The sequence below is a fragment of the Rhea pennata genome, chromosome 24 (genome assembly GCF_028389875.1).
Source record: "Rhea pennata isolate bPtePen1 chromosome 24, bPtePen1.pri, whole genome shotgun sequence".
Lineage (NCBI taxonomy): Eukaryota > Metazoa > Chordata > Aves > Rheiformes > Rheidae > Rhea > Rhea pennata.
Window position 1 is genome coordinate 4,106,901 of NC_084686.1, and position 6,000 is coordinate 4,112,900.

Genomic DNA, 6,000 nt, shown 5'->3' on the forward strand with positions numbered 1-6,000 from the left:
AGATAAGATAGTCTTTCTCCTCCTGATATCCTCTAATTCTCCTTAAGCCCCAAATCATCCTCTACTTTGCTTCTTCTCTTAGGGGGTGCGGGGACAGGATTGCCATGAATATCTACTGTACATAAAACTAAGTACACCATTACATCATGGATTTACCTGAAATTATTTAATTAAGCAATGCTGCAATAAGAACCCACATTTTGGAAAGGAAGAGTACTCTGCGGAGTTGTTGCTTGCCTCCAGGAAAGCGGGCAGAGCTCCAGACTCTGGCAATGGACCGGAGAACCAGAGCGGGACAGCGAGACAGAGCCACTGCCATTTAGCCACTGCTAGAAATACAGGTATGGAGGCAAGCGGGGCAGAGGCTGCTTGCAGCACCGAGGAGTCCCAAAGGAACGGCCCAGTGAGCTGCTTCTGCAAAAGCGCTCCATGTGGCCTCACAGTCGTTGCTTGCTAAGGATCCTGCTTTCCATAAGGAAATTAACAGTAGATGCAAACTGGGAGACAAGGTGCGAGCGAGAGGGGGGAAGGCACGATCCGATCACCTTCCTCTCACTTCTCCGTGCATCGCGTTACTGACTTTAACAGCATGACTCTTTTGTGAGGGAAATGTGAGCAGAATCAGGCCATTAGAGAGCAGACTAGATAGAGCAACCCGTCCTATTTAATGGCATCAGTGAGTCAGCTTCATTATGGGGACAAAAACACCTTACTTCAGGAGATAATTAAGAATGCTAAGAGCCAGGTATCTGCATTTACTATTTTATTTCCTCCTTCAGTGACCGATGCTAGTATGAGATACTTATCCACCTCCAGGATAGATGTTGGTACTTCTAGAAATTATTACAAAAAGGTGGCAAGCTGAACTTCAACATTTCTCAGCAGCTCACAGCTGATCCTTTCTATAGACACCAACAGACTCAAGGCAGTGCTGTAGGACCAAGCTGTCTCGCTGGCAGAAGGACACTTCTCCACTGTCAGTGGCACAAAACCTTCAGCTTTTTCGGCAGCAGTGACAACTTCTACAATTAATTCTGTGCTTTCTGAGACACAAGTCTGCAGCACATATAAAAGAGAAACAATAGGACCCTCCCAAAATAGACTGGGTTTCATAACAAAATCAGTACCGAGCTATTGTCAAAGAGCGCTATTGTGTAGGGCCACAGCAGAGCATTTGGCTCCAGTACTCGGAGTAGTGGAGGCCATGCCTACTGCATTATAAAAAATGCTGTGGCATCAGTTTTCACTCTGTGATGATGTTCTCTCTGCAGATAAAAGCAGATAATTCCTCCAACCATTCTGGCAGCTTTAGCTGACCAACATAGTCAAGTTCAGGTTTCAGTATTAAGCAAGGGAGGAGATTTTTCCTCTTTGTTTCTTTTTGCCACAATTGTGTTAGAGCTTGTAGGGGAAAATGCAATAAGTAAGATCATGGGCAGAGGGGTATTTTTAGCATTAATGAAATCAAAAAGCAGAAAGAAAAACAGAAAAAAACTGGCTATAAAAAAAAAAGATAAAGTCTTCATTTTTATTTTTGTTAGGGGATCTTTTATCAATAACTTCATTTTTGCTTCTACAAGTTTTGTTAGAGTTCTTGAGGTCAAGCAGTCGTAAACCAAACACAGACTCAGTCATTCCCTGCTAGATAATCTATACCTGCTTTGAATTCAGTGTGGCAGCAAGCGTTTTGAAGGTACCCTGCGAGTGAGTACATCGCTTTGTAAGGAAGCCCACTGAAGTGAGATGAACTCGGGGTATAAGGTGCTGCTGAATGCGATTATACACAAAACTGATGGCTTCCACTGCAAAAGGCAGATGCCTGGAAACTCATTCAGAGCCAGTTAAGTCCATCAAAAGACTTGCTGACTACTGGTTTCAGTGAGTTTGGGATTAGTCCCTATTTTTGCAAGCTATCAGAGGCAGAAGAACATAAATTTACTCCCCCAATAATCCTAAAATTTGTTTGCAGCAATTAACCAAAAAAGTTTCCACAGTCTCTCTGTTTCTGGATCATTCCAGTCGATGGTTCATGAAGTGGGTTATTTTGTCACTGATCTTGTTTGTGCAGCTACATTCCTCTGGAAGTGAAATAGTTACCAAACTATTTAAACTATTGTGTGTGGGGAGGATCAAACTAGCGTTTTTGTTCATCAATTCAGATTAAAAATTTAATTTCATGGTACAATGAACCCATACAGAGTTATATCTATTAAGGTTACCTATTTCTAGTACTTCAGCTTGCTTTAGGTATCGATGACTGCAAAACTCTTTAGAAGATAAGAATCACAGCTTCAGACTTCTCAGCTCACACAGTTTTAATGTTAGATGCAATTTTTCCTGACCGTCAAATACCTGGGACTTTATTTTTTGTGAGTGAGGAAAAACCCCTCAAACTCACTCGCTCTCTTTCTCTTTCAGTTGCTGCCTGGAATTTTTAAATAACAGAGATCTGGCTTTAATTGAGGCTTTCATTGTTTGAAAAGGAGCTACAAGTATTTCTAAACTAAAATATTTGTATAGTTTCTTGCTCACTCTGCTAAATCCTGAGAGGTGCGAGATGTCTCACTGAACTGTCTGTTCTGCAGAAGACAATTACTATCCTGTTGCCATAATAGAAAAGATTTGAAGAAAGGGCTTCTGAATACATATTTAACATCTAAATGTTTTCCTTGCTGTCTTTGGGCCAAGTCCTTATTCGATTGTTACTCAAACAAAACTCCCATTCATGTCAAAGCAAGCCAGCCTGTCATTAGCTCAGGAATTTAGCAAATTTGTGGTTAGTGCATCCAGAAATTGGTAGCATTTAATTGATGAAATAAAATAATTTTTAAAAGGGATTTTCACCGCAGAAACAAAGATACATAGTCATTTGGAAACACTTCAGAATAAACTATGTTAGCCATTTTTTTCCCTTTTTTTAATCTCTGACCCTTGAGTGCTTACTCCTGGGTACTGTCGAGTACATTGCCTCAGAGGAGCAGTGTTGCCCCGGTGCTCTGAGACTCGAGAGGTGATCTCTGCCACAGCTGGCTCAGACTCATGGAAGACCATGAAGAACAGGGCCTTGCAGTGTTACAAAAACAAAATAATTCAAGCACAGGATAGTGTGTTTTGTCCCAAGTTCCTGATTTCAGTTCTGGATTTAGTGCTAGATATCCCAGGACAGGATCTCAGACTGCTCTGGCGCAATTTGCCAGATTCACAAATCACAGTCAATGCTGTCTGTTATTCTATTCCTTGCTACTCGCTAGATGCGAACAAATACTTGGTTCAAGTATTTTTCCCACAGTTTCCCATGGCCTAGCGCTGAAATGACTAGTCTATGATTCTCCACTTCCCCTTCACACCTCCCCTTCACAACTTTTTTTTTAGAGATAAGCATCGTGCATGCCCTTTCATAGTCGCTTTCTCTCCGCATCCTCCACGTGCTCTCAAAGATAGCTGTTAACTGTACAGAGATTTCGTCAAGCAGTCTGTAACTAATAAAGGATGAAGTTCATCAGGCCCACTTAATTTCACATGTCTAGCTTAAGTACTTTCTAATATCATCCTGCTTTATTCCAAGCTGTTAGCGCTTCCTTTGCCATAAGTATTAAGTGTGAAGAATGCATGATCATAGTCGATCTTTATAGAGACTACCGCAAAAGCAAAAATAGGCACAAAATTCAGATTTCTCACCATCAGTGATACTCTCTTTCTTCACTTGGCAGGAGAACAGCTTTTCTTTTGGTTTTTCTTTTGCTTCTAATGAGTTTACACAATTACATGTCAAGTTGTGTTTTAACTGCAAACAGTTTCTTGGAATCAGGGGGGAAATAAAGAGGTGGGACAGAATGCTCAAGCTGGCATAGGCCAGCACACACACTTTGGACGTGTGCTTAGGAATGTCTCAGTATCTCTGCATAGTCACAGCTGCAGCTTTAAGTTTCAGCTGAAGTGACCGGCAATTTCTAGTAGCTCAGTTTTGGATGTGTTGACATGGCTAGATCTTCACAGGTGTGTCAAAATAAAAGCTGGGAAGTGTGTTGGATTGGGCATCCAAAAACTGAGCTAATGCTATTCAAAACACAAAACTTACAGACACGACAAGGCAGATAAAAGTACCTTAGTGGTTTGGCAGCAACTGAAGCAGAGAGTGCAATTTGCAGGTCAAGACTAATCCAAGCTAGTGTTATTTTTAGTAACTAGGTCTGAAACTCTGAAAATTTTATCTGTGGGTTTGGTCAGCATCTCTGAACTGAGTTCATCTGGTATCAGCAGTAGGAACAGAAGGGGAATATTCCAATCCAAAGCCACCTTGGAATAATGCCCCAAGTCTGAAAATTAGCAGTAAAAATTAGCAGTAAAAAGTAAAAGTTAGCTTACTTCATTTTAGGTCATTGATATAAATGCATGAATAAATATATACCTGTCTATCTAGAAAATATACTTAACTTCAGCTCCTTCCAAGGCAAACAAAAGATAGGGTTTTACATGGACTTAGATGAAATCTAAAACATACCTTCTTTTTGAAACGCTTTACTGGAAATGTATGTGTGTATGTGTATGCATATGTATGTACATATATATCTTGTATTGTTTAGTCATGGTAGGAAAAAAAATGTGAAGCAGACCTCAGTGAGGTTTTGGAGTTGCTGGACCTGCATTTTCTCTTGTAAAGCAGAAGAGACTCCCCTGAAATTATGTTCTCAGATGCAGCAGCATTAATCCCCATCTCTAATTGCTGTCATTCCACCCTGCCTGTGATTCAGTGCTCCAGAGCAGGGTAAATCTCCGACTCTGCGTACCTACACACTCCCCTCACTGTACATATGCCAGGGACGGGTCCTGTGGCGAGATATACCAGCAAACCTGATTCTACAGTTGATTCAGTGCAGAAACATATGCTCGCTTCGTATCTAATCTGTGACAGCATATGTGTCTTTTATCCACTGGCCTCGGGAGCTGGAGCGTGTCCGTGCCATGCGCAGCGCTATTAGGTATTCAGTTCAAGAATGTCTCCGAAAGAGCTCTCTTGGCTACAAACTGGTGAGATATTTTCACGGCAGCAATCTCCATGCTGCTCTTTCTGACCAAAAAGGAATCTACAAAGATGGTATTCTGAGCAGCTGGGATGACTCACGGCACGGGGATGGAGCCATGTTGTCTCGGCATGGGAAGCTCTTCATGGTCCTCGCCTGTCTTTGGCCCTGTGTTCAGTAACACGATTATGCACACCGCTGCATGTCGAGTTCATCACGCGAGTGGGTAACCCAAGGATGAGTTCATGCAGAGGTGGAAAGGGGAATAAACAAAAAACCCATAAAAGGTATAAACCATCTGAGCTTTGCAGCAGGGATTGACTCATATGCCTCTGTGGGAAGCGTTTGGTTTTTCAATTGTACTGCAACTAGATAAACCGAGATGAGGGACAACAATTAAAAGTGTGATCAGGAAGGAGGTTTAACACAAGCAGGAGGGCTGGGCTTTTCTGAGGGAAGGCTGAATAAAAGCATGGGGCCGATTCCCACAGGGAATGTCCTCCTCCTCCTTCCTCAAAAGCAGGCTTGGGAATGGCCAGGAGAACGAGTCGTGCCTTCATCTCGCTGCCTGCTCCCCTCACGTGAGCATTGTGCGCTGCCTGAGGAAGACGGGGTGCTTGGGGGTGTGCTAAGCACTACTAGGTGGTGGCGGTGGGAGGAGAAAACGGGATGCACTGGAATCTAATGCTCTTTGGTAGTTTCAAGCTGCTGGAACCCATCTTACAGGATGGGTTAGGAAATAGAAAAGAAAACATGGAGCTGGGCCTGGTTTGTGCTAGCACTGGTCTGACACTTTTTATCCTAACCTCCAACTATCTCCAGAAGATGAAAGGTATTAAAAATTACTTCCCCTGTCCCCTGAGATGCTGCCCCAGTGCGAGGACTTAGCCTGTTTGGCTCGTTCCCGCGGGAGCTGTGAGAACAACAGTGTACAGGGGTAGAATAAGCGGTTCAGCAGATCTCCTCCACCTATGACAAA